At 46.3% G+C, this 20,967-nt stretch overlaps 1 long non-coding RNA gene across 1 annotated transcript; it reads left to right on the top strand.

Annotated features, from left to right (window-relative positions):
- The first annotated feature begins 17,267 nt into the window (after nt 1-17,267).
- On the top strand, nt 17,268-20,515 carry LOC125387490 (uncharacterized). The gene is made up of 2 exons (XR_007227869.3): nt 17,268-17,553; nt 19,758-20,515. It is a non-coding gene; the product is annotated as an uncharacterized LOC125387490 (long non-coding RNA).
- Nucleotides 20,516-20,967: the final 452 nt, after the last annotated feature.

The raw sequence follows: 20,967 nt of genomic DNA, 5'->3' as shown, positions 1-20,967 counted from the left end.
GATTAAGATTACCCAGGACTTTAGCATTTTCAAGTCAAAAGGAGTGCTTCCTTCAGGAGATCCAGTCGATGGGAAAAGTGACTTTGGTTTAGAAAAGCATATTCCATATGGCTATTGTTTTCATCAATCAAACTCTTGCTGGTAGAAATACCCAGAATCCAGAGTGTGAGAGCCTTGTTGGGAGCCTGAATGAAGAAGGAACAGGAGGAGGAGAAGCGAGAGGAGGGGAACACTGGCAAGGAGAAGGGACGGGGAGGGGACTTAGCAACGCAAGCTGTAAACAATTTCGTATTCTCATGGAAACATGGGAAGTCATCACTTTCTTTGGGTTTGGAGAACAGCACTTTGACAGCTTCTCTTGGAAGCTTCCATTTTTGGTTATGACCAGGGAAAGAGTGTTTCTCATGCTGTTTTTGTCCTGAAGTGGTCAGCGAGAACCTCCTTGATTGGTGACCCATTTGCACATTAGTAATGACACCGTGGGTCCCAAAGTGAGAAGGATGAGACAGAAACCTGAAACTTGAAACTGCCTTGCTTGAAATCTTTGGCCCCTGAAGTGGGACTCTCTGAGGCCTGTACCCTGAGAGTCTTGGGCCAAGGTGAAGAGAATCCCCAGCTCAGTGGATGCTGTCATCTTTGTTTCCTTAACTAGTTGGATTAATAAGTAGTACACAGCCGAACATTTGCAAAGGTCCAGCTACAGCCCATGGGAGCTCCCATAAGGCAGAAACCTACCTGCAGAAAGGGATTGCTCTTGCTCTGTGCCAGTTGTGTTGAATTCTTAATGTCTGGTTTAGAGGGAAGTAATTTAAGCCACAAGCATATCTGAGTCTTCAAACCAAATATGGCCATAGAACAGGCAGCAGTTGAGATCCTCCTATCAGATTACCCAGGTCAAGGGTCATCAAGAGAGATGGCCAATATCCAGGTGTTCCTTGTTCCCAGGAGTGCACCCTGAGTAATCTAATTCCTGCCCCAGGTTGGGCAACAGCCATGGCAGCAAAGATACAGAACCCCAGGAGTTCTGTCTTTCTGCAAGAACCAGCCTTAACAGCTGGCTCAATATTCTTAAAGAGAATTAGTCAAGAATTAGAAATGTTCTGCAATTTCTATTTTTAAAAAATTGTGGGTCAGGGAGCTGGTTCATCCTAGCTACACAGGCCCAATGGCCTAAATTCAGTCCCCAGAACATAAAAAGTCACTGGTGTTGGTGTGCAGCTGAAATCCTAGCACCCCTACCGCAAGGTGGGAGGTGGAGCGAGGAGAATCATCTGGAAGCTGGCTGGAGGGTTAGCTAGCCCAGAGTATGCACAGCCACAGGAGAAACGAGAGCAAGCCTGCCCCAGTGAAGTGGAAGGTGAGGACTGAGGCCTGAAATCCATAAATAAATAAGTTCTAAGCACACAGACAATAAAATAAAGTTTTAAAAGATTTTACACACGTGTAATTGTAGCACACTGGAATCTGAGATTTGTAAGTTTGAGGTTAGTCTGAACTACATTGTGAGACCCTGTCTTAAAAGAAAAAAAGTTATACGTTGGGAGGAGGGTCGGAAATGGAAACTTTTATAATTTAATAAAATTACTTTCTCATAAAAAAAAGGAGTATATAAATTCTTACTACTTTGATCAAGAAACAAACTCTGTCCCAGAGACTCCATCGGTCATTTTATGTCTCATCAGCTAGAGTTAGTCACACATGCACTCCTAAATCCAATCCCTGACAGAGATGTGGATTCCACTTAGCACCGTGAGGTTCATTCGTTGGGGCTGAGGGAGAGGGGAGAGCACCTTTTCCTCACCCCATTGCTGCTCTTCCTGTACCTGGACAATGATGGGCACGGGAGATAGACATGGCTGTCTGCAGTGCAGAAGAATCAAACAGCAGAGGCAACTGCTTTAAGTAGCAACCCTGGCTCTTCATGCAACAGCTTGAAGAACATTTCCCCCTCTCTTATCAAGTAGACACAACCTTGAATGAGAAGCAAAAGTCTTCTCCGGGTTCCTGCTTGTTGCAAGAAGCCCAGTCATCAACCTGACCATCAACTCTGAGATCAATAAATCAGTAGTAACAGAAAATTGGTTCCTGGGGCAGGCTGAAAGCCACAAACTTAAATTCTTTATTATTTTTCCCCAGAAAGTCCCAGATTTGAAAATTGTAAAAGAGCACAAAGAGGGAAAAAGAACTTTTAAATTCCAAGAAACACAGAAACACAAACAATAGAAAAAACAAAGCAAACGTAATAAAGGTTGCAGAGGGCTTTGAAGTGACCAGCATTATCACAGCTGCATTATCACGGCTAATTACTGTGAACCATCAAATTCTCTCTGGTTAAGAGAGGCAGAAATGAAGACAGAAGGCACCCCTGTGGGACTTGAAATGGTGGTTTGTGTGTAATGCTGGGATTCATTCTCATTTTGAACAGAAATAGGTATGAATGTGATGTGTCGTCTTAATAATAGAAAATCCATTAAACTAAGCAGGGTGGTCTGTGCCTATCATCCCAGTGGTATAGGAGGTCCTTCTGTATTTGTGTTGCTTTCATTGGTTAAATAAAGAAACTGCCTTGGCCTTTTGATAGGGCAGCCCTTAGGTGGGCGGAGTAGGCAGAACAGAATGCTGGGAAGAAGGGAAGTGTGGCAGATGCCATGAATCTCCAGCCTGAGATGGACGTAAGTTAGAATTTTCCTGGTAAGCCATGACCTCGTGGTAATACACAAATTATTAAAAATGAGTTAGATCAAAGTGTGAGAGTTAACCAATAAGAGTCTAGAGCTTATGGGCCAAGCAGTAATTTAATTAATACAATTTCTGTGTGGTTAAGCTAGCCAGGCAGGACATGGCCCTCTCTCCTTCTACAACATCCCAGCACTGGGGAAGTTGAGGCAGGAGGACCACCTTAAGATTGAGGCTAACCAGCACTACACAGAGACTGTCTCAAAAAAAAAATAACTTGGGGTTAGAGAGATGACTCTCTAAGAGCACTGGCTGCTCTTCAAGGGTTCAGTTCCCAGCACCCACATGGCAGTGTAGCACAAATTCTAATTGGTCTTAATAAATAAAAGCTGGAGTTGGATATTAGGGGGTGAAAGCTGAAAGATCAGAGAAACAGTGCAGCCAGCCACTAGAGAGACCTTTTACCTCTACCAATGCTCAGACTGAAGGGGGCAATCCTGTCTCTACTAATTCTCAAACTGCATCTGAGCTCTTGTCTCCATCTGCCTTATATTCCTCTCTCTGCTCAGCCATATCCCTTCCTGTCTCCACCTCCCTAGAGCTGGGATTAAAGGCATGTGACTCCCAAGTGCTGGGATTAAAGGTGTGAGCCACCACCACCTGGCTCTGGTTTTTTTTTAAGGCTGGGTCACTTTCACGTAGCCCCGGTTGGCCTTGAACTCACAGAGATCCATCTGCCTCTGTTTCCCAAGTGCTGAGATTAAAAGTGTGTGTCACCACTGCCTGGCCTCTATGGTTAATTAGTGGTTTAACTCTGCACTTCAAGCAAGCTTTATTTGTTAGATTACAAACAAAATATCTCTACATGACAGTTCACAATTGTCTGTAACTTCAGTTCCAGGAGATCCCACAACTTGATGCCACACCCTCACACAGACACATATACAATTAAATTGTTTTTAAAAAATTCATTTCTCCTTCTTTCACCAAATAAACAAATATCTACTGAACTTGATTTTGAAAAGATGTCCAGCCTCAGCTTGAGGCGAGCCATTAGTCTTGAACTGTCAGAGAAGCAGTGTGCAAACAACAGAGGTGTTGGCATTCAAGCCCAGTCCTTGTCACTCCCCTGGGAACTTCACTGACTTCTCCCAATTCTCAGTTCTCCAGTGCTTGGTTATAAATGGAAACCACCTCTCTTAGCTTGTTGTCTCTGCTTAGTTTGTCACAGATACAGGGTACCACTGATACAGGATACCACTGATACAGAATACCACTGATACGGAATACCACTGATATAGCATACCACTGATATAGGATACCACTGATACAGGCTACCACTGATACAGGGTACCACGGATATAGGATACCACTGATACAGGATACCACTGATACAGGATGCCACTGATACAGGGTACCACTGATACAGGGTACCACTGGTGCAGGGTGCCAGTGACACAGGATACCACTGATACAGGGTACCACTGATACAGGATACTACTAATACAGGGTACCATTTGCACCAGGTATCACTGATACAAATTACTAGCCAATGATACAGGGTACTACTGATACAGTATACCACTGATATAGGGTACCACTGACTGACACAGGGCTCCAGCCTGAAGTTTGTTTTCAAAGTTTTGTTCCCAAACTAGCAGTAACATACAAAGTCTAGGACTCTAACCCAGACATGATGCATCAGAGACCCAAAGGGGACCAGTATTCAGAGTTTTAACAGATTCTCCTGGGATTCTCATGTCTCCTCTTGTCTGGGAAACACTGAGGAAGAGCAAGGGCTGGATCTGGTGGCCTCTGTGTGAAACTGGTACATTATCTTATATCTGTGTGATCTTGAACAATTTAAGAGCCTTCCTTGTGCCTCAGTTTCCTCACCTTCACAAGGATATCAATACCATCTGTCTTTGGGGGCTGTTGTGAGGATCATATTAACTGTTACTCGTGAAGGGCTTCAGACGGATTGAGCTCTCAGCAGTCTGATGATGGCTGTGAATAAGGATTAATGTTCACTTCCTGTTTTCTGTTTTGGGGGCTTTGTTTGTTTCTTTCTTTTGTTTTTGTTTTTCGAGACAGGGTTTCTCTGTGTAAGAACCCTAGCTGTCCTGGAACTAGCTCTGTAGACCAAGCTGGCCTTGAACTCAGAGATCCGCCTGCCTCTGCCTCCCAAGTGCTGGAATTAAAGGCAAGCGCCACCACCACTCAGTCACATCCTGGTTTCTGGACTAGGCTAAACGGGATGGTGGGCAGATAGGCTTCTGCTCCATTCCCACCCAAGCTGGCTTGAGAAAGCTTGGGGACAATAGGGACATATAAACTAACAATCAAACAAGTAGATTCTTACAAAGAAGTGTCTTCCTTGTCTCATCAGGAGGGTCACCTGAAGATCGGCTTCAATCATGTTGGAATTGTTCGCTGCTGTGCATTATGGGTATTAATGCAGGCCAAACTAGTCCTTATGGTGGGCAATGATGGTGCACAGCTTTACTCCCTCAGGAGGCAGAGGAGGGCAGAGCTCTGTGAGTTTGAGACCAGCCTGATCTACAGATCTAGTTCCAGGACAGCCAAGGCTGTTACACAGAGAAAACCTGCCTCCACTCACCCTCTCCAAACAAACAAACAAGACTGTGAATACGTTGTTAGTAGTGGCAAGCTCTGTGTCACTCTGGGACCACAGTCGTGCCTGAGAAGACAGAAGAGAGAAGAAAAAGAAGAACTTGCAGTTTCCGCCGCCGGTGAGCTCCAGGGATCTCCCTGTCTCCACACCCCCAACCTGAGCTGGGGTGACAAACACACTTCTCCACACCCTGCTTTTACGTGCTGGGATTCAGGTCCTCATGCTGCATAGCAACTATTGTACCTTCCTGCCGTGACAATGCTTCTTTATCTAAGTCTCTGCCTAAAGACTTATCCTGGGGGCCTCAGCTTTTTACTTCCTGGTTTATCTTTCACGTTTAAGGAACTTGTTTTTCCACTGAAGACCTTGAACTCTTTAAGTAGCCAAAGATGGTCTTGAACTTCTGCCCCTCATGCCTCTGCCTCTGGAGTGCTAGGATCACAGGTCTGTGCTAGCACACCTGGCTTACAATAGCTGAGGATTTGAACCCAGGAACTCGTGTAGGCTAGGTCAGCGCTCTACCAAGTGAGATGAACTCCGGCCATTGCAAAGCTCTAGGTGATGTTCAAAGTCTTTGTACCTAGTTCTCCTAGTTTTGTGTTTGTTTGTTTGCAAATGCATTGCATCTTTATTAGGAAAAGTAAAACTCATGACCCTGGGCTGGAGATGTGGAGCACCCCCTGTTTAAGAAAACAAAAAGGTAGTGTTTTGTCCACTGGGAACGAACAGCTGCCTGGGAAGGGAGCTGGGCAGGTGCTACTCAAGGCTATGAGTGGTGTGTCTTCCTTCCAGTAAGCTGCCCGATAGCATGTGGGCATTAATACACCCACAGCAAATTAGACCCTGAGATGTGGGGCCCCCCAAAGCAGATCAGCTTGTTGAGGTTCCATGACCTAAGGTCCATCTACTCCACCCATGGCTCCTAGAGCCTTCTGAGACCACTTAGATTGTCCGTGTGGGGTCCCTATTCATAATGGGGTTAGAGACGTCAATGACCCGGGGCCAGGCCCACCCAGAGGATCTTCAAAGTCCTGTTTTGTTTGTGATTTGTATCATTTCTCTCTCCCTCTTCTCCCTCTCTCCCATACCCCTCATGACTCCCTTTCAAACTGATGGCCTCTTCTCTTCTTTTTTCAGTGTATTTTATTATTATTATTTTGTGTGTATGAGTGTTTTGCCCACATGTGTGTCTGTGTACCACATTCATGCTTGGTGTCTGAGGAGGTGGTGAACCTCCATGTGGGTGCTGGGAATCGAACCTAGGTCTTTAGAAATAACAAGCGCTCTTAACAACTGTGCCAACTCTCCAGCCCCTCTTTTTCTTTATTATTGATACATATACACACATACATACCTACAAACATACACGCACACACGCATGCACACACACCCTGCTGAATTCGTTTAGTATTTCTTGTATATATATATTTTCAGGGCTGACTACTGGGTATTGGAGAACCAATTTAAGAACCCATCCCTGGGGAGATGAATTCGCCCTCTCTTAGCCGTCAATAATTGCCTGCAGCTCTTCTTTGGGCTGTGGGTCCCCCTGAACTTCCCCCTTCCGCATTAGCACGCCTATTGGTGCTGCCGGTCATGTTTCAGGTCTTGTTTAGTAGCTGTATTGTCAAGAATGCATGGGTCGGTCATTTTATCCCTGTCATTTCTAGGATATTTCCTGTCCCTGCACCTCATACAGGTTCTCATTAGTACTGAAACTCACTCTGTAGACCACACTGGCCTCAAACTTGTAACAGTCCTCCTGTCTCTGTCTCCTGAATTCTCAGATATAGGCATAAATCACCATGTTAAAGCATGGTGGGCAGACATTTTCCCCAGTGCTAGAGATTAAACCCAGGGCCTCACGCATGGGAAGTGAATGCTCTTCCATTCTTCCATTGACCTGCATCCTCAGCAAACATGTCTACTTTTTAAAGCAGTACTAGAGACAACCCACAGTTTTGAGTGTGCTAATCAAGTGCTCTACTGCTGAGCTAGACTCCTAGCACCTCCACGAGTTTGTTTTACGCGACTAAAAAGACATTCACTTGGGCTGGAAAGATGGTTCAGCGGTTAAGAGCACTTGCTACTCTTCCAGAGTTCCTGAGTTTGATTCCCAGCAACCATATGGCTGCTCACAAACATTTGTAATGAGATCTGCTGCCCTCTTCTGGCTTGTAGACAGATATACAGGCAGAACACTGTATACATAATAAATAAGTAAATCTTTATTTTTTTAAACAAAAAAAGACATTTGCTTTCCACAGATAGTTTCTTCTTGAGCTCTAGAAATGCTCTTTCTGTCCAACTAAATGGGTGTAGTTCAGTCCATGCACATCTGAAATCCCAGCATTTGGGAGGCAGAAACAGGACATACAAACAAAGCCCTAGTTGGCTACAAGAGATTGTATCTTTATATACAAAATAACCTTGACCTGCTTTGAAACATGATCTTTAAACCAAACATTCTGATAAATGTTGACAATCCTTCACTTGGGAGGTCGAGACAGAAAGATCACAGATTTGAGGCCAGCCTGAGCTACACAGTGAGTTCCAGGTAATGCTGGGTTGCATAGCAAGACTATCTCCAAAAAGCAAGACAACAGAGGCCCAGAAAAATCACACAGTCAGGACCCTTTCTCATGAATCTCTTGGGAGCTTCAGTAGTTTCACAAAGTTATTTGTAGAGATAGGACTGAGTCCCCACGAACATGAGGTGCCAAGAGGCCATCATATGAATAGCTACTCTGATGCCACTGAGCTTCTGGGTCATAATGATCCCATTATCTGGGATATCCCACTATCCCATTATTCTAGACACACCATAGGGATATCAGTGGGTCGGAAGGCAGCTTTGCTGATTTCATTCCATCTGTAAGTGGTATGATGGTTAGTTTCAAATGTCAACTTGTCACAACCTAGAGTCACCCAGGGAGAGCGCCTGAATGAGAGCTCAGGTTGGCCTCTTGTCACATCTATGGAAGATTGTCTTGATTGTTAATTGATGTAGGAAGATGTCCCGTTGTGGGCAGCACCTTTCCCTATGTAAGGGATCCTGACGTATAAGACAGGAAAAAGCTGGATGAGAGCTGGCAGTGTCTATGCATTTATTTCTCTCAGCTCTTTATTACAGGTATGATGTGACCAAATGTCCCCATGTGCCTGTCTCCGTGACTGACCTGCAATAAAGGACGGTGACCTAGAAGTTAATCTAAATAAACCCCTCCCTCCCCTATGTTGTTTTTCCTTAAAGGTATCCATCAGAGCAACAAAAACGGAACTAGAAGCATGGGTTCTAGGGATCAAGCTCAGGTTGTGAGGCTATATCAGCAAGCACCTTCCCCACTAAGTCAGGTGCACAGGTGCCTCAGAGACTAGAAGAAGGTATGGAATCTCCTGGAACTGAAGACATAGGCTCTGAGAACCAAACTCCAGTCCTCTACAAGAGCAGCGTGAACTCTTCATTGTTGAGTTATCTCTCCAGCCCATTTTCTGAAATTCTTAAAAAAGGAGTTCTTAAAAGAGTGAAGATGGAAAAGCAGGCAGATCTCTGTGAGTTCGAGGCCAGCCTGGTCTACAAGAACTAGTTCCAGGACAGGCTCTAAAGCCACAGAGAAATCCTGTCTCAAAAAACAAAAACAAAAACAAAAACAAAAGAGAGAGAGAGAGTGAAGATGGTCTTGTCTTTGGGGGTAGCTAGAATAAGTTCTTGCTCTGCAACCATTTGGTAAAGGACAGAGGAGCAGCAAGAAACCCAGAGTGTGGAGTGTGGTGACATACACTTTAATTCCAGAACTCTGTGAGTTTGAGGCCCACCTGTCCTACATAAGAGGCTACAGGCAACCCAGAGCTGCATAGTGAGGCCCTGTCTGAAAAAAAAGAAAGAAAAAGACAGACAGAAACAATGAAAGAAGGGAAGGAAGAAGGGGAAGGAAAGGAGGGAGGAAGGAAGGTAGGAATGAAAGAAATGCATAGTATAGATGGAAGAAACAGGAAATAGAATGAATCTCTGTTATTGCAAATAGGGGAAGGAGATCCTAGAGCCATCATCTTTTATGATCATGTCTACTGGGGGATATTAGGGACCATGACTCTATACCTTTCTCAGCACCATTTGTAAATCTCAGGGTGGCCTTCTCCTCATGTTCCAATCAGAAGTAAGCCAGAGAACTCTAGCTCTCAGTTCTCCACTGTTTATTGGATTGAGGAAGTCCTTGGTGCAGATTTTATGGTCTAAGCAAGACCTTTAGCATCTAACGCACCTTCTCAAAAAGAACCAAAGCTCTTTTGCTTCTCAACATTTGAAGACCTAACCGACTCTACCACTCCCGAACCTCTGCTGGTGAGCGATCCCTGGCCTTGGTTCTGACTTGAGCATGGGTCTGAACTCAGTGGAGCACAGCAGCATCGGAACCGCAGCCATTAGTACCTGTTGGCCAGTCTCCCTCCCAGCATCGTGCAAGCTGTGCTAGCAAATGTGACAAGCGGTTCAAATGTGCTTCTCAACATGGGATGGGTGGACCCTTACATCTTCTGTTGAGTGTGGTTTTCAGCCAAGGTACATGCTAGCCTTCTAAAAGACCTTGGTTTCTCCTGCTGCAGGTAAGATTGCTCCTGTATTAGCCAGGTAGCTGTAGTTGGCCAGTCATTATAGAAGGGGAATTTATTTAAAGATTGCTCTCAGAACCAGTAAGAAATGTAGAAACCAGGCCGGGCCATAGTGGCAGACACCTTTAGTCCCAGCACTTGGGAGAATTTCTGTGAGTTCAAGGCCAGCCTGTTCTACAAGAGCTAGTTCCAGGATAGACTCCGAAGCTACAGAGAAACCCTGTCTTAAACCCCTCCCCTCCAAAAAAGAAACATAGACACCAAAGAAGGGTGGCAGACAAAATATGTCCACCGTCGTCTACCATAACCACCATTTTTGTTCACTGTTTCTTTTTTATTTTTAACACAGGATCTTACTGTATAGTCCAGGCCAGTGATAGAACACTCCAGACTCACATGATTTCTGTCATTGTAAATGACTCAGAATCATGGGAGGTGATGTCCTAAAAACCAACGTGGTCTCCTCATCAGCCAGAGAGAAGGGGGATGAGGGTCTCTGCCTTTTAGCTTCTGAGTTGTTTATATGTTGGAAGACAAATGGGAGATATGCGTGTAAGAACAGGGTCTCTAACTCATTCTTGAGATTCTGATGCAGAAAGAATGACCATACTCGAGTTAGGAAGAGATTTAGCTCATGACCAACTTCTTCAGTCAGGGCCTTTACTTTGCCCTCCTCCGTTTCTCTCGGGTTGGGGTCAGGCCGCCTGAGTCCCGGCATGCTTCAGTGCCTAGGCAGGTGCATCTGGTCCCTTCTGGTGCCTGGAGTGCTGCCATCCATTGCTCAACTTCAACCTCTTGTTTGAACGCTTGGCCTCCATCCTCAAGGCTTCTCCTGGCAGCAGTTCTTGGAGTCAAATTTCCTTTCATTTCACAAATCACCCCAGGACTAGCTAAGCCAATCGGAGCTCTTGAGACTTGGATAGAAATGACTTTTGCTTTTTCTCCCTGCTGGACTGGTCTCTCTGAAGGTCTCCTTCCTAGTCCCTTGGTGTAGGGAGGGGGTTTGATAGGAGGAGCTGGGAGTGTCAGATTCATCCTCTGGGAGCCCAGGCCAAAATCTGCCTTCATGATCTCCTGGGCCTTTATCTGGAAGGAGGAAGGGTATATCAGCTAAGATCTCCCCAGCTGCTGAACCCCAGTGATAAAGATTTTAATTCCACTCTGATTCTTGGTCCCATGACTGTCCAGTTCCTGGTTCTGGTCTGCCTTACTCTACCCCTTTTGTTTATTCAAACATTCAAACGTCAAACATACTAGTGTGGGAGCTAAAGGAAGAATGGAATTTTCCACTCAACACACAGATAGACACACACACACACACACACACACACACACACACACACACACACACACAAACTGCCTTAAATCACCCAGCCCAAAGTCAGACTTTCCAGGCTCCAGAAGAACCCAATAGAGGGACTGGACACCGAGCGTTGGATCCCCACCCTACAAGGGAGAATCAAGGGTTCTTGCCGTTTTGGTAGAAACCCAGATGGTCTTGTCACCCATGAGCCTTTCTGACAGCGTTGGCGGCAGTGTTAGATCTGTGCCTTTGTTCCCGCGCTTACCCAGAAGGAGGAAAAGGGCCACACAAAGCCATCTTTTGTTCATCTTATATACCAAAGGTGCCTCTCACAGGTTTCTCAGTTTTGCTTTCCTTAGGTTGTCTTGTTTCTTTGGGGCTTTTGTTTTTAAGATGGGACTCATAAAAATGGGCACAATTATACAGAGGAGGAAATGGAGACCTGAAAAGGCCTGCGGGCCTTTTCCTTTCTTTTCCTCTTCTTTCCTTTTCTTTTTTGGTTTTTCGAGACAGAGTTTCTCTGTGGAACTAGCTCTGTAGACCAGGCTGGCCTCAAACTCACAGAGATCCGCCTGCCTCTGCCTCCCAAGTGCTGGGATTAAAGGCATGCACCACTGCCTGGCCTATTGACCTTTTTCTTAAGTAATCTTTCTGACAGGCTCTAGAAATGACAAGCAGCCCCCTGGGAGGCCCAGCCCACTCTCCCCGGGGATCCTTCGACTTCCACAGCTTTTATGTTGCCAGAGGTGGAAGAATGTTCACAGGGGTTGAACCGGCTTCTCCCTAGAAGCACACAGAGTTACACCCTGTTGGCAGCCTTGCCAAGAAGGGTTGGAGATATGGAGCAGCCAGGGACTCCTCAATACCGTACTGTTGGTCGCGCAGACCACAAACCAAGTGTGGCCTCGAGGAATGCAGGCTCAGGAGCTGTTGACCACAGGCGCACACTGGACTCCAGAAAAAAGGTTCTGTAGTCATCTCTGGCCTTCTTGGGGAAGAGTAGGAGTAGGAAATAGAAGAGATTTGCAGAGCCCCAGACTTCATCCCTTCGTCTTTGTTGTGGCATCTGTCCCCTGTCTGCTTCCTGTGTATGATGGGTTGCGCACATGCTCACTCTCAGAGTTCTCAAGATGTCCTCCATTTCTTCCTTCTTTCCCTCTTCTTGTATTGAGATGGGCTGGGGGCGTGTCTCACTATGTAGGTCTGCAACTCATCACTGAAAAGAACACACGGGCTTTAAATGTGAAGCAGTCCTTATACTTCAGCCTCCCAAGTGCTGGGATTACAGGCCAGAGTCACCATACCTAGCTCGGCTTCCGGTGAACCAAGTTTCCTTTTTCTCCCCCGTGTTGAAGAATAGGGAGTGATTAGTTTTTATCCTTACGAAGCTAAGTTCCTTCCTTTCTCTTCTCTTAAAAATAAGGAAGTGACCTTGTTCCTTGTTGAGCATGCAAACTGCCACATGGGGTGATACCTGGGGGCGTGGTGTGTGTGAGTGTGAGTGTGCATGTGTGTGTGCACATGTGTGTTTCTTTTCTCTGTATTGGCCAGGTGATCAATCTTTTGAAGGGAAGAGGTGATCAGAACGGCTGATGAAGAACACCAAGAGAAAGTTAGTATTTAGTTTTTGGCATCAAAGACAATGTTTAAAAGTAAGATGCCAGCTTGAACCCTAGATTTGAAACAGGAGGTAAGATTTTATGAATCTCTTTAGCTCCTCCTTGGTTCAGATCATAGACCAGCTCCCATAGGTAGAGAGGATAATTGTGTTTATGGTTTAGGTGGGGAGCATAGCGTCAGGAATAAGGAAGCTACAAATCCCAGGAAGTAACTAAGTCTGCTGCCTCTTCTGGAGACTGTGTGGGATTGGGGTGAGGAGGGGAAGGCTGTACAGGGGGGAGGGAGGCTGAGTTAGCAAGTGAGGTGAAAGCCCTGATGTCCCTTTGCAAACATGTCCCCACAAAGCCAGGATTCTTCCCCCACTCCCCGTGTGGGACTCTGGGGGAGAACCTTGGTAGTGGACTGTGGTCTGGAACAGGAGGCAAAGGAGGAGAGAGAAGTCCAACCTGCAACAGGCAAATCCCATGTCAGGCAAAGGCCTACTCTATTGCCCCATTTGAGGGCCAACCAGCCAGCCCTGGTGCCCACGGCACTGGATGGCAGAAGAATGGAGGAGCCCAGCTAGGTTCATAGCTCCAGGAAGAGCTGAGGGTGAGGAACCAGGGTTTAATCCTAAAAAAAAGGGGGTGGGGACCAGTCCAGGAGTACACTGGGAGCAAACTAAAGTAGTTGACAACCATTCCAAACTGTGGGGGCAAGTGCTCATCTGAGGGTCCGCATGTGAGCTCAGACACCTTCACCTTCTTATGTGGCATAGGTGGGGCGTGCAGTATCAACAACCCTGAGAAGAACAAGTGGACCAATAAAGCTGCTGTATAGGGCTAGGGTGCTGAGCGCTGAATTACATTTCTCCCTGCGCATGTCAGTTGTGTAGAGAGAATATTTAAACCTGACGTCCTATGTTTCTTTTTTCAAATGTTTCTGTTTATTGGTGGGGGTGGGGTCATGACACATCACACATGCAGAGGTCAGAGGGCAACCTGCAGGATTCAGATCTCTCCTATCATGTGGGTGCCAGGGATCAAACTCTGATCACCAGCCATGTTGCAAGGTGCCTTTGCCTGCTGAGTCATTAGCTGGCCCCGCCACCCCACGTTTCAATGAAAGAAATCAGCCCTTTTTTTCTATTTTGTCTTTTCTCTCTGTGTGTATGCATGTGCATGCGTCCACGTGTGAATGCGTCCGTGTGTGCATGTGCCCGTGTGTGCAGGTGCACGTGGAGGCCATCGGTCATCCTTGAGTGTTGTTCTTCAGGAACTGTCTACCCTGGTTCTCTTGTTGTTCACGGTGGCGATTGTGGTTTTGAGAAGGGGTCTCACATGCAGGCCTACCTGCTCTGGAACTTGCTATGTAGACCAGGCTGGCCTCAATGAACAGAGTTCTACCTGCCTCTGCCTCCAGAGTGCTGGGATTCCATCTACTCTGGTTTTTAAGAAAGAGTCTCTTAGTGACTTGGTGCTGGGCAATTAGGTGTAGGATGCTGGCCGGCATACCTCAGGGATCCATATGCCTCTACCTCCCAATACTTAGGATTACAGGCAATCGCTGTCTCTTCTGTTTCATTCGGGTTCTGGGGGTCGAACCGGGGTCCTCACGCTTGTCCAGGAGGTATTTTTTTTTAACCAACTGAACTATCTCCCAAGACCCAACCACCCTTTCCTACCTTCAGCCTGTGATTTCTATTCTTTTTTTGTTTTTGTTTTTGTGTTTTGTTTTTCAAGACGGGGTTTCTCTGTAGCTTTGGAGCCTGTCCTGGAACTAGCTCTTGTAGACCAGGCTGGTCTCGAACTCACAGAGATCCGCCTGCCTCTGCCTCCAGAGTGCTGGGATTAAAGGCGTGCACCGCCACCGCTTGGCTATTTCCATTCTTTTATTTTTCTTCTTTTTATATTCTTGGTTCTAACTGCCAGCCTAGGTAGCTCCTGAGGTTCTATGCCTCTTTGGAACTTTAGAGTTTCTCTTCTTTCTCCTCTACCAGCAACAACAAACACAGAAAGGCGGGAAAGCTCGATGCCATTGCGCTGAAGGTGAGGAGTGGAATTTCTTGCACACATGAATAAAGAAATGTAATCTTGAACACTTATTACAGGACAAGCTATATGGAGAAAATGCTGGGAAGTTGGTCATTTAGTAGAGACATTCCAGCAGGGAAGGGGACCCAAACCCCAGGAATTGCCATCTGAAAGCCTGGGGTCTTCGGCTCTTCTTGATGAGCAATGAGTTCTCCTAGGTGCAAAGCAGTTTTTTGATTGACATAAAAAAAATTACTATGGGAAATTGGGGTGTACCCAAATAAATCAAGCTCCAAAAAAGTCACACATCATGGAAAATGAGCCCTACATATAATCCTAACTTTTCCATTAAAAATATGTTTTGCATGCCTTAAATCCCAGTACTCAGGAGGCAGAGACAGGTGGATCTCTATGAGTTCGAGGCCAGCCTGGTCTACAACAGCTACCAGGACAACCAGGGCTGTTACACTGAGAAACCCTATCTTGAAAAACAAAACAAACAAACATACAAAAAACACCCCAAACTATGATTTGTAGGGATGCATTGATGCATGTATGGAGCACACATGTCAGCTCATGCCTTTAATCCCAGCACTAGGAGGTAGAGGCAGGTGGATCTGTGTGTGCTCAAGGCCAGCCTGGTCGACCGAGTGAGTTCTAGTTCCGGGACAGCCAGGTCTACATGGTAAGACCCTGTCTTGAAAACAGAAAAAAATAAAAGAAAGGAGAAGTTCTGGCAATTGGTGTTTCCTAGCTGCCCCAAGGACCCAGGGCAGAGAGAGTCTCCTCAGACTTTTGACGAAGGTCTACATACTGTAAGCATAGTATTCAGTCCGTGTGTTGTTACTGAGTTAGGGACATTGGGACAACATGGAGAATTATTCCCACCAGCTTTCAATCTTCCCCCTTATCTCCTCCAGCCAGGATACCTAAGTGCCATCTTTAACTGCCCATCTCAGTCTCTTGCTTAAGAAAAACCGTTTACAGGGCCTCAGAGGCCTTTGTCTCATGCAGCCAGACTTCAGAAAAAAAAAAAATCTTCTGAAAGTGGGGATCTGCCTCATCTCCCCCGTGCTGTCTGCTTGGGGCTCAGATCCCAGGAACTGCTGCTGGGACCTTCTGTAAACCCTCACCTTAATTCCCCCCTACCCCTCTCAGCAGTGCTTACCACACCCAGGCTTGCCGCCCAGTACCCAACCTTCCTCTAATCCTGTGCCCCTTGTCCCACAGCTTTGGAACTGAGTTCAAGGGGAGGGAGTGAAATGAGCCGACTCAACTGTCAAAGGTCTTTGCTATCTGAGCATTGCAAAAGCAAATGGCCTAATCTCAATGTAGATAGGCAAGGCCAGAGGGAGGCAGAGAATCTTGTTCGCCAGAGAAAAACAGAATGGGAGAACCAGATACCTCCAAAGATCATCTGACCCAAGATACACAGAGGAGGAAGCAAAGACCCAGAGACACGAAACAGCTTGTCCAAGGTCACAAAGACCCGTGTAATACCTGCGCTTAGTTACTCAACTATTAAATAATTAAGCTACCCTGCTACCTGGTGTTAGGCAATGCTTTTCCTGTATGATTCTCCTCACAACAATCTTGCAGGATAGGTACCATAATCTTTGATTCACAGACAAGAAATAGAAGCCGGGTGAGTTGTCCAGGTACCCCCTAGGTAAGCAGGAAGCCGAGTTTCCAACACACTCGAAGCTACCCCTCCTGTCACTATGAGCCTGCACCACCAGAGCTGTGAGCACACTGCACCGGCTGTGTCTCAAACATGATTGGCGGCGGGTAATTGGTGTTGCATAAGTGACCAGTACCCTGGGGGTAGGGGGTGGAGATGGGAGAACGACACCTGGGCTCCCCAGGGCAAGAGGATTATGTTGCTAGACTCATCTTTCCACAGACCTCTCCAAGGGGGCTGGGAAATGTTGACAGACCAGTTGAGGTTGGATCGGGTGCCAGGCACACCGGTGCGTTTACTTCCTGCTTCACCATATCGCTGGCATTTTGCGATGGAGGACACGGAAGACTCAAGAGGATGTGAGCTTTTTCACAAAATGGTGTGAGCTCTGAGGAGTGGGGTACAGGGGTCGCTTTTCTCGGCCCCTTCCCTCTCCCCGATGCCCGCCGTTTCCTTCCTTCTCCTCCCGGTGTCCGTCGACCTGGTCCTTCACCGCAGAGCCCTTGCCAGGCCCTCCTTCCCTCTGTCCCATTAAATGTTCTTTTCAGCAGACAGCGCCCTGCCCCAGAGGCTGCCTGAGAAGGTGATTCATGTGTGGCCCTCGCAGGATGAAACCTTTACTCCCTTTAGGTAACACGGTTGACATTTAAAGGTCAAACCGTCAAGTTTCCAAGCGAGGAAGGGGGTTACACTAAACCAGGCTCGTGTCCCTGTTTCTAGGGTTGTAGGGAGTCTCTGCTCCTCTTTGCACGGTCCCCGAGGAGTGAGGCTTCCAGAGTTCTGCCCATGCAAAGTATATAAGCGAAACTTATTTGCATCTAGTCCTCAAACAAATGCCATACCTGCCGGACATTGGATAACTCCCAATCACCCCTCCTGTCCCAACACGGAAAGACTGAAGTCATGATTCAAGCAATAGAGCTTTAAGCTGAGTGCGGGTGGGGTGAGGACACATGACTTGAAAGTTTCCAGGTTCTTCTGCTCCACGACAAAAGTTGTACCAGCCGCACAAGGAAAGGTAATAGAAACCGTTGATAAAGGCAAAGCCGTTTGAGGATGGGAGTGGGCTAGGTGCTAGTGAGCTCTAAACCTGCTGCGCTCTAAGAGACCCCCCTCCCCAGGAGGCTTCTGATCCTTCCTAGGTCATTTGCATAGCACCCCGCCTCTCCCTCCTTTGTGTTTTGGGGCTTTTCTCATGCACACTCTGCTTGTTATGTGCAAACTGGCTTCTTCTATATGTTGATTTTTTCTTTTCTTTATAAAAAACAAAACAAAACAAAACACTGGTGTGTGTGTGTGTGTGTGTGTGTGTGTGTGTGTATGTGTGTGTGTGTGTAGCAGTTGGTTCTTTCCACCAACCACATGAATTCTAGGGATTGAATCAAGTACTTTTACCCACTGAGAGATCTTGCTAGTCGCTGAAGTTAGTGGTGATCCCAAGTCCCTATGCTCTGACCACTATGGCAAAGGGGCAACCGTGAACTAGCATTTTTGAGCTCCTGTCCCGCATGAGATTCTATGCCCTTCTCTCCAGTCTTTATAAACCCCCGGAGAGATGACAATCACCGCTCCATTCATTCAGTCCGTGAAGAAACCCAGTCAGTGACATGCCTGTCACCCAGGACATCTGAGGGAGGTCCATCTGCCCATTGCCCAGCCTCTCCCTTTGTCACAAGCCCAGCTCCTGGTCTGCCACTGGCCCAAGCTGCTTGGTGAGAAATGGTTGTTGAACTTCCAGAAATCATCAGATTAGTTCATAAACATATCAGTGATTAAAATTCAAGCTATAAGGGACAGGGAGCTGGATGGCTCGGTGGGTAAGAGTGTTTGCTGCTGCTGCCGAGGACAGGAGCTGTGTTCTCATCCCCCGTGTTGAGAAACCCCAGTTCCAGTGGATCCGACACCCTCTTCCTGCCTCTGAGACCACATGTCCACACACATAAATCAAAATAAATCTTGAAAAAGTTATATACTTTAATAGTCAATAATATTTAATTTTCATTAATATTTTTATTAATTTTATTAATATTTAATAAAATTTTCCAGTGTTCTATTCTTGCCCTACTTGGGAGGCAAAGACAGGTAAATGTCTGTGAGTTCGAGGTCAACCTGGTCCAGGACAGCCAGGACTGTTCTTTCAGAAAAAAAAAAAAAGAAAGAAAGAAAGAAAAGAAGAAAGGAAGGAAGGAAGAAAGAACAAATGCTAAAGGACCAGGGTCAGGGCTGACCTCCATGAAGGCTAGTCAGAGCTATTGCTCTAAGCTATTGTTTCCTTTCACAGACACCTGACTTTTGACCTTGAGACATTTTATAGACATTTTATATACTTAGCAGATCCTCAGGACTGGGCAGTGGGCAGGGCCGGGGCTGTAGTTCAGTCAATGATTACTCCCTCGCTTAGCACACATAAGGCTCTGGGCTCTATCCCTAAACCCAAGATAAGCAAAGAAAATCCATAGAGGAAGACTAATTTGATGGTCTCCAGACATTTTTTTATTTTTATTTTCCAAAAGTAAGCTATTTTTGTCAAATGTCAGGTGGCAGCATATACGTGAAATGGTGGAGCTCAAAACTGGCCACATCTTACTCTCTGAGGTGCTGAGGCTAGAACCCACCGCCTCACACCTGCCAGACAAGAGCTGTACACTCACCTCAAGCAAAATAAACAAAACCAACGAAGAGCAATTTCCCGGTACCCTGGACCAGTAGATAGTTAAACACAATTGCTTTCCGGCTACTCTGACTTGCACAGTCTGTCACCTTTACTTCTAAGCACTGGTGTCCTCCAGCGTTCTGTCCCTGCCCACACCCTCCACTACTGTGCACATGCTTCCTGTCCAGTCCCTCTCGTGCCACACCCTCACCCACTGAATATATATGTGCAGATATATGCAGAGAGAGAGAGGGATGGTTTCCCTCTGTATATATTCATATATATATATATCCACATATTATATAGAGAGGGGTGGTTTCTCTTTGCATATATATGCATATATATGTAGAGAGAGAGAGAGGGGTGGTTTCTCTCTGTATATATTCATATATATATATCCACATACTTATATAGAGAGGGGTGGTTTCTCTTTGCATATATATGCATATATATGTAGAGAGAGAGAGAGAGAGGAGGTTTCTCTCTGTATAAACATATTTAGAGAGAGAGAGGGAGAGAGAGGTGGTTTCTCTAAAAGGCCAGTAAACTGCACCTCATTTCCCTTTCAGGTGAGCTGAAAAATGGAAAAAGAGCTGTAAATGGACACAAAAACCTACGGAAGCCAGATTCCTCGGCTTTAGGAGCGGACAATTCAAAACTCAAGTCTACAACTGCATTTATAACCACACCAGGAAGAACACAATGCTTAGGACTGAACCTAATAACCAGTGCTGACACAAAGACCTGAATCTCAATGGCACTTAGTGCTGGCGGGGTACAAGGCTTGATTTTGCTAAGCAGAGTAGCAAGCCCCACCGTTGTGGTCCACAGATAGAGAGCACGCAGGACGACCTTAACAACCTTTCCTTCAGCAATGGGAAAGCTGATCTTAAAAACCATAGAGACCTGTAGTGCATGCCACACATAATCTTCAATAATGTGTTGAGGTAACTCTCTACAAGAATGAAGCTGAGCCCTGCTAGGGTCTGAGCTTGGTTTGCTGTCACTGCAGCTCAGACTGGAGTCTAATCCCCGCTGTGAGGCATTGTGAGGGTGGAAACTTAATCTCACTACATTGTAAAGAAATGGAGCATTTGGGGGTGTGATTAGGATTAGATAAGACATTTAGGATGAGCCCTCCCACCCCCATGACTGAATCCTGGTGGCTTTGTAAGAAAGCCCAGAGGACAGACCTAGACATGTGGACTTCCTGCCATGTGTGGCCCTGAGCTGTGTCAGGACTCTGCCAGCAAGAAGGCTGTGGGGAGACTTGGCCTCTTCATCACGGGCCAGAACTGTGAACCAAAATAAACCCCTTTATACTTCACCTGGTCTGTGATATTGTGTCATTAGCAACAAAAAACAGGCTAAGGCAGGCACCAATCTCACACCATAGGCAAAAGCCAGTTCAGATAGTGGCCCGGGGGTTGTCTAGTATACCACTAGTCATTAGAGAAATGCAGACAAAACCCACAGTGAGATGCCACTATCTGGCCACTCAGAAGGCTGAATTCAGGGGAAGAATGTAAAGGAAAAGAACAAAGACCGGCAGGGAGGTGCAGAAACTGCAGCTCTATAGTGGAGCTGCTGCTTGGCAAAACAGATTGTCAGTTCCCTAGAAGCCAAACAGAATTTTCAGGTCACCCTGCAAAGTGCCCTCCAACAGAAATCAAAGTATGTGTTTCAGCTGGGCGGTGGTGGAGCGCACCTTTAATCCCAGCACTCTGCGAGGCACAGGCAGGCGGATCTCTGAGCTCTTGGCCAGCCTGCTCTAAAGAG

The sequence above is a fragment of the Myodes glareolus genome, chromosome 8 (genome assembly GCF_982192425.1).
Source record: "Myodes glareolus chromosome 8, mMyoGla1.1, whole genome shotgun sequence".
In the NCBI taxonomy this organism is placed as follows: Eukaryota; Metazoa; Chordata; class Mammalia; order Rodentia; family Cricetidae; genus Myodes; species Myodes glareolus.
The sequence above is the reverse complement of the archived record's forward strand: the minus strand, read 5'-3'. Positions and strand labels throughout refer to the sequence as shown.